Genomic DNA, 12,284 nt, shown 5'->3' with positions numbered 1-12,284 from the left:
CCAGTTCCTTCTTCTTAACAACAAAGGCACTGCAACATCGTATTTATCCGCCAATACTAGGCAGTGACTTTCAAGTAAAATGTATGGGAATTACATAATGTGTGTACGAGGACAGATTGTGACGCAGGAACGACAACATATGGAAGTTTAGATCTGACCGGAAGTCGTGCACGGATAGCCAAAGCAGTTAAGGCGATTGGTTGCCTAAAGTGGGAAATATGGGTTCGAGTATCGGTCCGCTGCAAATTTCCAATGTTGTCATCCTTCGTACAGCCGATGGTTGCTCGTATTAGCAACTGTGAATTCATTTCATGTATTATCTTTTGGTGTTTTGATTGTTTCGAGTGGTGAAAGTTGCTTGATCAAAAATACCAGCTTGCGTCGTTTATGGGTGTGCTATTCGCTCTGATCGCACCGTAGTCTGAAGTGTAAAAGAATTACATTTCATTCGTAAGTGGACTCGTTCAACCGTTATTTACTTTCATATACATGAATTTTGGTTGCGCTGTTTACTTTTACTGTAGTGATTTTATTTCTGTCATTTGGTTTTAGATATCTTATCAGTTCAACTCGAATAGCTATCTGGGCGAACGCTGTGAAAAACATAGCTAAATATTTTTTCAGGTTTTTCGGCAAGAGGACATAGACCGAAAATCAACTTTGTCAGGCTGTATTAAGGAAAATTCTGGATTACAAAAGCAGCCTTTTCACGTCACATATTTCTCTTCTTAGTTATTCGTAATGTCTAACAAAAGGAAAGGTACATTAATGAGGATCAGTTAGTCGTATTACTGATTCAAATGTGCATTCAAGGCCAGAAAAACGATCGAAAATATCTTCCTGACGTTGGGTTACTCAAGGAAGCATTATAACATTTTATATCTAAAACAGATGTTGCGTGCACACAACACAAATTAAGAACAAGTAGCAATTATAAACAGTGGTCTGCTAATGTTTTGGGGCATCTAACATGGCGGCGCCGGCTTCAAAGCAACGTTCAGCGTCTGTAGCGCCATCTCCCCTTATTACACCTCTATACGGCACACAGTCTCATGTTAGACTGTGACATCGCCTGTGATTAATTTATTGATTTTCTCGATTAAGTGAAAAATGAAAGATCTATGGTGGGAGTGTCACGTAGTAGCAATATCTTTGTTTTGTGCAAAGGCAATTGGATGGAACCGCGTTTACATCAAGCCGATGGAGTTGTCATTCTGTGTCTGAAAATGTAAATATTTGTGATAAACAAATGAGACTATGGATTTTTCATATTATGGCATTGAACACTAATGCTCATGACTGTACAACACTTCATACGTGGTACTTCAACACTCTTAAATGGGTCCCTGTGCTCTTCATATTTACGATCGTCGTGCATGCGACTGGTTGTGTTATGCACACGTACTTCTGATGTGTATATGTGAGTATAAGTTTCATTGTGATGTTATCTTAGTTACCTACCTAATGGGTTTTCAAATATCCATTTTTAGAGTTCCTACTGTACATGTTTGTTGTAACTTTAAGCGAAACTTTGCGGCAGTAGTCGTGTTATGACGTTTAGTATTTTCAAACGTTAATCGGGAGTGTATTCCAAGAAATTTGAGATAGTAATTCGTAATTTTTATTAACTTCGTTGCTCCAACATCTTTATGCGTCCTCGTAAACAAAAAGCATATTAAGAATGTCACAATGGCATTCTGCTTGAACATGGTCACAATGGCAGTCTGCGAGAACATGGTATTTATAATACTTTCATTCTACTGTCTTACTTAGACGTTGTTCCACCAGTGCTAAGTAGTACATCTGGCTACAGGTTTCCTTCAGCTGCCAGGATTTCACCCTCCACCCAGTTCACGTCCATGTGTGTTTCACATTCATTGGAAGACTGCAAAAGCATTAATAATTCTGCTTCTGATGTCCGCATCTACATCCCCGTTGTTACAGATAAGGCTGCTGAGATACGGAAATCACTGTACTATTTGAAATTTGTTTACACTCCATAAAAGATGGAAACATGTTTTGAACAACATTCATGTGTATTCAGTTTAGCTCAAATTCTCGACTTTCGCTGTTCATTACATCTTTTGGTGCTATAGATTGTCAGTGTATTATTGTCTGTGGTGTATATCACACACTGAAAGTTATCTTGAGCTAATTATGTACATTTCTGCTTTGGAGACTTGGCAGGGAACTTTGCTCACCTAATTAAGTTGTGGAGCCTTTTTCAGCTCAAGAATATGTATAATAAATACTCTACTGTAACATGCATTTGTAAAGTGATATGTGATTCCATAGCGGTGTTGAGTCTCTGTAACATTGCACTGTGTGACAATAACAGTTGTGTCAACAACAGAAGTGTGAGGCCATATGAAGTGAAGTGAACCAATAAGGGTTGCTTGACCATTTATGAGTTCTGTGATGACTTTTTTATTTGTTGATATACAGTAAATAGCTAGTTCAAAACAGCTTTTAAAATTTATCATCTTGAGCCTTTTCAGAGAGACAGATATTTCTCTTGAGCTGCGGGGTCACATTTGAGGCTTTACAGACATTTATGATAAATTAAGTATCCTCAGACAGGGTAATGCTACAGGAATGAAACACACACCATTTTTATCAGAACATTCTTTCTATAGTTAAAGTCCAAAAACAATAGCATAAAACTAATCCTAGTTCAAGAACATGGGTACCAAACTTTTAAATCACGATTGAATAAAATACTGTTTTCAAGGGTTAAAATTTCAATGAAGGAGTAAAACACCACAGTTTATTTTCATAGCACATTCAAATATGTTACACACCATGACACTGACAGAGTCCAAAATAAATCTCCCTCATTTTTTAAAAATTTTTAAAAAAATCTTAAAAACAGGATTATTTTTCACATATGTTAACATATAAAAAATCAAAAATGGTCAAGCAATCCTTACAATATTACTTCATATGGATTGACTCAAAAGTGTCAAATCATTTTTGATTTTCAGTTAAACAGAATATTTAAAGTTCCTCACTGGTCCAGAATATTTCATGATTCTTGCAGTGTTTCTTCACACACTTTATTAGAGAAATAGGAGCCTTAACATTGATGCTGTCTTGACACTATTTTATCACATTGAACAATAATCTTTATTGAGTTAAGCTGGCGTATTCACCTTTATGGTCTAACACACACACACAAATATATCCATTGGTCCTCTAAGGGTCTGTCTCTCTTGTCAGCTTATTACCTTTTCATGTTCTACATTTATGCTTCGGGTTCATCTTCTGTCAGTGACTTCACCTTTGTCGTATTTACTTAGCTCTTGAATGTTTGTAATTTCTTCATTCTCATTTCTGATTGTACATCTTGCTGTATCAGCCCTATTTAACTTGCCCTGTTGCAGGAACAGGTAGATGGAGGTAATTGAATGTAAAGGAATAAACAGGAAATTTGATAGTGTGCATAATAATTTGATACTTGCTGGTCACAACTATTGTGAAATACACTGCTGTGTTTATATGTAGAATTATTATTATTATCCTGTATGACAATGACTGACTGTGTAATTATTCACAATTTTGTCTGTGCAGCAGAATTTCATAGGGATTTGTCTGTAGCATTTTTGTGCATTTCGTGTGCAGCTCCAGTAGTAATAAAAAAAAAAAGTGGTAGGGGGGGGGGGAAGGGGAGGAGTAAGATTAGAGTTTAATATCCTGTTGTCGGTATGGTTCTTAGAGGCAGGAATGAGCATCAACCAAAAATTGTGATTCCACCGGTCTGCTTTGATCCGGGGCATAACTGTTGTGTGACATAATGGCACAGTGCCTTTGAGTTGGATAGTGTTTGTATACGGCTTGTTGCAGTATTTGGTTGTGCTTTCGTGTTGGATGTATATGTTTCAAAGTTGTTCATTAGGTGTGTTACTGAGTCGTTTGACATTGTGAGTTGAGTTTATCAGGTTGTTATTGGAAGTGTTTGTTCTGGTTTGCTAGTGAGTTACTTGGATTTTATATATCGTACGTGATGGATTCATGTTTGAGTTCAGAACTGTTCACGCCATGGTGATTCTTATTTATTTATATTTATTGTTCTTCTTCTTCTTCTTCTTCTTCTTCTTCTTCTTTTGTCAGTTGTGTATATGACACAGATATATGGGTCATTGCTTCATAGCAATGGACGTAGATATCTGTTCTTGTAGCAGTTCACGGCAAGGGTCGGTACTACCTTGCAGGTTCATGAACCAGCTACTTGTGTCATCTGGAGCCTCATGTCTGAAGATGGCCCCATAGATTAAAACTGGTTACCAGTATCAAAAATAAATAATTTATTGTAATTTGGACTGCTTTTTATTTTTAAAAAAATTGAAATTATTTGCCAGAGTTCTCTTTGTCTAACATTTTTTATTAAAATTCAAAAGTAACTTCCATATCTAATTTCTTTATTTCATTTATTTTATAATCTATCATCTAAAAAGCATGAATCTTAAACATTCGAAATACTTTACTGATGCTGCATATTGAAGGTACTAAACATCCTGAAAACAGCACCACACCAAAGTGGTTCTGAAATTCCTCATCTTTTTTATCATATCATTGACCTATGTGAACAAATAAAAATGAGGAATTAAACAAAGTTGGAATTAGTAAAAGGCTATATTATTCTAAATAACCTGTACATAGACCTTCCAAATCATCAAAGTCTTTGGAACAATGTGGAAGGTTGCAGGTAATTCCAGAATGTATCAGAATATTATAGAACAGTCTGGAAAATAACAGAAGCAAAAATTAATAGAACTATTTAATATGATGTGTTGATTATTATTTTATGGTTTTAATTTTTAAATAAAAATATTTTTAGGTAATTTCAGAGTATAACAGCATCTTCTAGAACAGCCTGAAATCATCCATATAATTCAGTGTGTTTTGGCTAGAAGATAAAGGTGAAGATGTAGGAGTCAGCAATTTAGTTGTCAACAGGCAAACAAACACAACATTTCAATTTATTGTCAAACAGTACCAGTAAGCTTTTCCGAAAATGACAGTGGTTGAATTTTAGGGCGTTTTCTGGGAAAGATTGTGTTTTTAGGGTGTTTTGCAGGAAAGATTGTGTTAGAAGTGTATTCTGAATGGGGTCACAGGATAGCATCGTGTGCTGATTAATTACATATCCATAAAAGAATGATGTAGATGGGTGTCAGGAACTAGACTTTCTTCAGGTTGTGAATATGTGTGCTCATTTCAAGACTATTTGAAAGTTAAAATATTTACAGTGGTGACTTAATCTGTGTTTAAATGCTTTGACAGAGTATCAGTGACAGTGAGCAGACAAGAAGTAGACTCCTGTGATGTGGGTGATACAGATTTCATGTCTGCAGAAGAATTACATTCCCTGAACTAGTGATTATAGAGGTTGGTGTTACCTCTGTTAGGAAACCATGGTCAGTTAAGTCATAATGTGTATCCATTAAGGAAACTGAGAGAATTTACTTACTCTTTAGAGATGACACCAAAATGAAACCGACCAAGCTCTTCAGAAGAAGATGAACCAAAAGAAGCTTGCGCAACTTTTCAGGGATTCACATCAAACACGATGTTAGCTGACAACATAGTTTTTCATGACAACGTTCTTGGATGAATAAATAAATAAATAATGTTCCGCTGATTTTTTGCTGCGTCAATGAAAGTGAGTGAGTTCTTACTGTTGCCCAGTGTCCCTTGCAAAGAAAAATATTTTTTATGCCATTCCATCTGTGTACATGGTGGACAAATCTAGGTGCATAGTAACTGCAGAGGAATGTTTGGAGAACCAGATCCTTACTATGGTCATCCTGTTAACAAAACAAATGTTCAAACTGCATAGCCATATTAAATGAAAGATAAATGGTACTGTTTTGACCAGAGTGCCAACAAAAATGACATTGGAACAGTTGCAGGAGAAAAAGTGGTAAAAGTTAAAAGATACATGACCCGCAGTATTATAGAAAAATTTGCCATATATAAGAAGAGACATCCAATATTCCACATTCGAATAACAAAATCTTATGCACTACAACCTAAATTGGTAACTTGGCATTCATCTAGAGATATCTGTCTATGTGTGGATTGTGCAAATTTTGAACTTTGAAGAATTTGTTTCAAATTGTCACATATAACATCTCAGTTGGATGTGGGAAGCCATTAGTCTTATGTAATGTACTGTAGAATAAGAGACTTTGTTTCAAGAGTGTGGTGATTGCCCTGGACTCACCTTAAAAACATTTTGTCGAGAAAACATAACAGATTACTCTTCTGAAGTTACATGTGTACTATGGGACGAGAATAAACTTGCTAAGAAAACTGTTGTCATTGATACCTTCTTTGGTGAACTGAAAATGGACAGTGAAAGCAGTAACACACAAACATCTGAAGAAATTGCAGCAGCAACAGCATATTTCAGAAGTGATGGGACATAGTGAGGCTTAACAGGCGTGTTTAGTGCTTCAGTATGATTTTGCTGAGTAGTGGTCTGTGATTATGCCATAGGAAGTACAGGGGTATGACTGCAGTAAAGACCAAGTTTCAATATTTACAGGAGTGACATATTTTCAAATGAGCTGCATCCACAGACAGAAAAGATCATAATCATTTCTTATCGTGTCCCTTACCATTTCAAAAATCAGTACCAGCTGTTTGAATTAACATAGTCAATAGTGCCAGCTGTAGGATGGATAATGTATTATTGGTCGTGGCAGGGGCCTTGTAGTGAAGTAGGAGGTCGACTGAAGTACAGTGCTATGAAACATAATCTTTCCTGCTGAGTACAGCTGTAATTCAGAATGCTGAGGATTTTAGAAGGGTGGTAAAGCCATAGGCCCAACACATCAACAGCCATCATCCTGTTGCCAAAAGCGCACCTTGAAGAATTCTGCCAACAAAAAATAGAAGAATGGTCCAACCAGTCTACCTGGGAACAAAAATTCAGAAAAAACACTTCTGGATTCAAAGTAATGGTGACTGAACGTAGCCGGCCGCGGTGGCCAAGCGGTTCTAAGCGCTTCAGTCCGGAACCGCGCGACTGCTACAGTCGCAGGTTCGAATCCTGCCAAGGGCATGGATGTGTGTGATGTCCTTAGGTTAGTTAGGTTTAGGTAGTTCTAAGTTCTAGGGGACTGATGACCTCAGATGTTAAGTCCCATAGTGCTCAGAGCCATTTGAACTGAACATATGTTGCACAAACTTTAAGGAGCAAGAAATAAGAAAATTCCATTTGTCCAACCAAGATCTCATAAACAACTGAAGAGTGTTCACATTCACAACCTACAAAGATGGATTTCATTGACCTGTGTGTATCATTGTGATTGGTGATTTGCAGAAGTTATAGATATCAGTTACGAGTTGATTGAAATCATTATGAACTTAAAGCTACTATGTAGACCAAGTGCTGTATGTAGATTTGAAGCTCCCAGACAGCAACGATACCTCCAGTGCTCACTTCCACTCCATGGCATTTTGAAGATTTCAAACACCCCAGTTCCTGTTGGTGCCACAGGAAAGCATCACTGAGTGTCAAAGGAAGATACCGACCCAGTTGAACACATGTTTAGTGTATTGAATTGCTGATTTCAATTTTAAATGCAGTGCACAAAGGTGTTGTTGTTTGGAACCTAAATGTTTTAGGATTTCAATATATATTTTGGAAGTTTTTATGATGTTTGAAAACTGCCTAGTGAATATCATTAGGAAGAATTAAAATGCTATGTCAAAGAAGACTAGGTTTTGATTTCATGGTATCAATATACTAGAAAACGGTAGTGGATGTTTAAAAACCTCTTATTAAACTGAAAAGTGGAAGTTTTCCTTTTTAAGGAATACTGTACTATGTGGTACTGATAAACATTAAAAAAGACTAATTTATTATGATTGGCAAGAAATATGTTTTTTTTTAATTCTAATTAAATATGTGGACACCTATAGCAGATGATCTTGGACACACATTTCTCAACCAAGGATACTGTTTTAATGATAAAATTGTTATATGTCACATTTAAAAATCTCAAACCATTCCAGAGATGGAGCATCTTAAAATTTTTTGCACATGATGAATGTTTCCAGATTTGCCATTTTTGGCAGCCTGTATATCAGATCAGCAGTTTCTCCCCCCCCCCCCCCCCCAAAAAAAAGTAAATAAATAAATAATATTATCTTATAATGTTGGCCTGAATTTTAATGTATCTCAAATCCAATAACATGTGAGACTGTGAAGGGGAGAATTTTTTCCTTTGCTTACATGGATTGATGTGGATTGAGCCAGCAGCATCTTCTGGACTGCAGCATAAATAAACTATGGAAACTTAGTAATAATATAAGTTTAAAACAGAACATAAAATAATTAGCCATGCACATTACACATGGTATTTACTAAGAAATATTCCGTAACTAACATCTGCAGCATGAAAATGTGGTTCTATTATTCAGAGACCATTTATTGATTTATTCAGAGTTCTGAATCTAGGGGACACTTGGCATCTGATATCCTTGGCCATTGAACATATCGGTAGATGCAGTGTTTACCAGAGTTCATGGCACAAACTTTGATTACAGTAGTATCGTAGGAAAAATGTAATTTTTTTCATCCATAGAATTTTATAATTAATTACATTCATATATTACTGATTCATAAGTAGCAAACAACTGGAGAATGAAATGAACTGTGAATTATTCGTGTGGATGACATACCATTGTAGTGGGGAAAAAAAATTAGTATTGAGTCTGCTTCTCATATATTAAATTTTGTTGCTCATGCTTGTGATTTCTTTTGGCAGATTATCAAAAACAGGCTCTCAATTTTGCATTACAGATTTTTTTTCTGTTGAATATTAATGACTAAGCTACCTTGCAAATAATGAAAGTTACAGAATGTTGGAAAAAAGAATATTTTGTATCTGGTATCTGATAAAGCAGTGACTTCATACAAATCCCACTTCCTTGAGAGACTCTTGAGAAAAGATGAAAGTTGTTGTTGTGTTCTTCAGTCTGGAAATTGGTTTGATGTAGCTCTCCATGCTAGCCTTTTGTTCTCTGCATAACTACCACATCCTATGTCTATTTGAACAGAAATGCCTTTCTTGCTATTGTGAGTGTACATTTGATATAGCCTCCCTATTTCAGTAATCATCAATTACCTTGCTGCCCAGCTAGCAGAGCTCCTCTACATCTCCTCACATCTGCCAGTCTAATTCTCACAGCATCTGATTTAATTCAGCTACTTTTCATTACCCTTGTTTTACTTTCGTTGGTGTTCATCTTAAAATGTCTTTTGAAGACACTAAAAATTCCATTCAACTGCTCTTCCAAGTCCTTTGCTGCCTGTGACAAAATTACAATGTCATTAGTCAACCTCAGAGTTTTTATTTTTCCTCCCTGAACTTCAATTCCCTTTCCAAATTTCTCCTAGGTTTCCTTCACAGCTTGCTCAATGTACATATGAATTACACTGAGGATAGACTGCAACCCTGTCCCTCTCCCTTCCCACACACTGTTTCCCGTTAATCTCTGTTAACTCATAACAGCAGTCTGGTTTCTGGACAAGTTGTAAATAACATTTTGGGTCTTGTATTTTATTCATGCTACCTTCAGAATTTCAAACAGTGTATCCTGGTCAGCATTATCAAAAGCTTTTTCTAAATTTACAAATGCTACAAACATAGGTTTGCCTTTCTTCAACCCATTGCTTAGGATAAATCATAGGGTCAGTTCTTCCTTGCATGGTTTTTTTTCATTTCTCCAGAACCCAGACTGATCTTCCATTTTTCTGTAAATAATTTGGCTCAATAGTCTGCAGCTGTGACTTATTAAACTGTTGGTTCAGTAGTATTCACACCTAACAGCTCGTGCCTTATTTAGGATTGGAATTATTACATTCTTCTTAAGTCTGAGGGTGTTACACCTGTTTCAGATATGTTGCACACCAGATGGAATAGTTTTTTCATGGCTGGTTTTCACAAAGTTTGTCACCTGAGCTCTTTTCTCCAAAGGTCTCCATAGTTTTCCTGGGCATCTCTCTTTCCCCTAGTTATGTGCGCTTCTGCAACCTTGCCTTCTAGCCATTACTGCTTTGTCATTTTGCACTTCCTGTCAATCTCATTTTTCAGACATCTCTGTTCCTTTGTGTGTGCCTCATTTGCTGCATTTTTTGCATTTTCACTAGTCCTCAATTAAATATAATATCCTCTGTGTTATCCAGGGATTTATAGTAGGCCTTGTCTTTTTGCCTATGTAATCCACTGCTGCCTTCCATATTTCATGTCTCAAAACTACCCATTCGTCTTGTGTTGTATTACTTTCCACCATTTCAGTCTAACATTGCCTAATGCTTCCTCTGAATCTCTCAACAACCTCTTATCCTTTCAATTTATCCAAGTCCCATCCCTGTAATTTCCTACTTTTTTGAATTTTTTTCAGTTCTCTGCAGTTCATATGAAATAAATTATGATCAGAGTCCTCATCTGCCCCAGGAAACATCTTATAGTGCAAAATCTGGTTTCAAAGGGTCTCTCTTACTAGTATATAATTAATCTGAAACTTTTCAGAGTCCCCTGATCTGTTCCATACAACCTTCTTTCATGATAATTAAATGAAATGTTGTTGAATCAATTATTCTCTGTGCAAAACTCTACCTGGCAACTTCCTCTTTCATTTCTTTTCCACAGTCCATGTTCCCTTGCTATTTTCCATATTTTGCCTTCCATACTACTGAATTCTAATTAAATTTTCATCTCATTTAACATCTTTCCTTTGCTCATCACACTTTCTTCCAACTGTTTGTCATCTACAGAGCTAGTTGGCATATAAACTTTTGGCTTCGTGTTTGTCATTTTTACAATAATGCATTCTCTGTGCTTTTCATGGTAGTGTACCCCCATTACTGTTTTATTATTCATCATCAGATCTTCTCCTTCTTTACTCTTATTTCATTTTTTATTTATAACCCTGTACTCACCTGACTAGAACTCTTTTTCATCCTGCCACTGCAGTTCAACAATGCCTACTATATTTAATTTCAACCTGTCCATTTCCCTTTTGAATTCTCAAACACACATATTGGATTAAATGATCTAACAATCCACATTCCAACTAGAATGCCAGTTGTGTTTTTACTAGGGAGACTATTTTAACTCTAGAATATTTCACCCAACAGGGTGCCATCACCATTTAACCATACAGTAGAGCTGCATGCTCAGGGGGGGGGGGGGGGGGGGGGGAACTAACAGATGTGCTTTCCCCTTGTTTTCAGCTGTTCACAATAACAGCACAGCAAAGCTATGTTGGCTAATGTTACCAGACAAATCAATCAATCATCCAGATTGTTATCCCTGCAACTACTGCAAAGACTCCTGCAGAAACCACCCCTATATTGTGGTTGCACTTACGGTACAGTTATCTGTAATGTTGAGGCGCACAAGCCACCTCACCACAGCAAGGTCCATCGTTCATGAGAGGGATGTAAGTTATCCAGTCAAATATTTTCGGGTCTGTTGTGTCTAGACAAGACAGCCTAGACACAATGAGAGGGAGCCGAAAGGCACGCGCTACGCTCACGCGGATGGCGTGAGGTCTGAAACAGGATACGTAATGAATGCTATAAAGAAAAGTACGTAGCTTCTGGAATACTTAACTTTAATCCATCCTTGTTGTATACATCGCTATTGACGATATAAGTGAGACTCTTTAGATACATGCAATGTTACTAATGGCGCCTTGCTAGGTCGTAGCCATTGACTTAGCTGAAGGCTATTCTAACTATTGGCTCGGCTAATGAGCAATGCTTCGTCCATGTAGTCGCTAGCAAAGTCGTCCGTACAACTGGGGCGAGTGCTATCCCGTATCTCGAGACCTGCCTTGTGGTGGCGCTCGGTCTGCGATCACACAGTGGCGACACGCGGGTCCGACATGTACTAATGGACCGCGGCCGATTTAAAACTACCACCTAGCAAGTGTGGTGTCTGGCGGTGACACCACAGGGTCATGCACCATCATGTAGAGAAAATACATCAGAACAACATATGTATACTGGCCAGTGCTTGCAACAGGGAAATGGAACAAAACTCTCTGTCCAAATGTTGCCCATTTTGTTATGAAATGTTATAAAAGTCTTTCTTTCTATCCACTTCTGGCAACATATTCATGGGAAGTGATCATGAGTACTCACTCATTCAAACGATTGTTAATGCCAAAAAGGAAATACAGTGACCCCATGCATAAAATACTGCATTTCTTGTTAATTGAAAGGCAGAGTGTTTTGTATGCCTTGAAAGAGTCATTCCTGT

General features: G+C 37.0%; 1 protein-coding gene across 1 annotated transcript in view; it reads left to right on the top strand.

Moving 5' to 3' along the window:
- Positions 1 to 1,035: 1,035 nt before the first annotated feature.
- The window catches only part of LOC124555213, a 37,284-nt gene continuing 26,035 nt past the window's right edge, over positions 1,036 to 12,284 (top strand). The window contains exon 1 of the mRNA XM_047129063.1: positions 1,036 to 1,420. The gene's annotated coding sequence lies outside the window, so the exon portion shown is untranslated. The remainder of the gene's footprint in view (positions 1,421 to 12,284) is intronic.

The sequence above is a fragment of the Schistocerca americana genome, chromosome X (assembly GCF_021461395.2).
Source record: "Schistocerca americana isolate TAMUIC-IGC-003095 chromosome X, iqSchAmer2.1, whole genome shotgun sequence".
Classification (NCBI taxonomy): Eukaryota; Metazoa; Arthropoda; class Insecta; order Orthoptera; family Acrididae; genus Schistocerca; species Schistocerca americana.
Note: the sequence above shows the minus strand (reverse complement) of the source record. Positions and strands in the feature narration are given on the sequence as shown.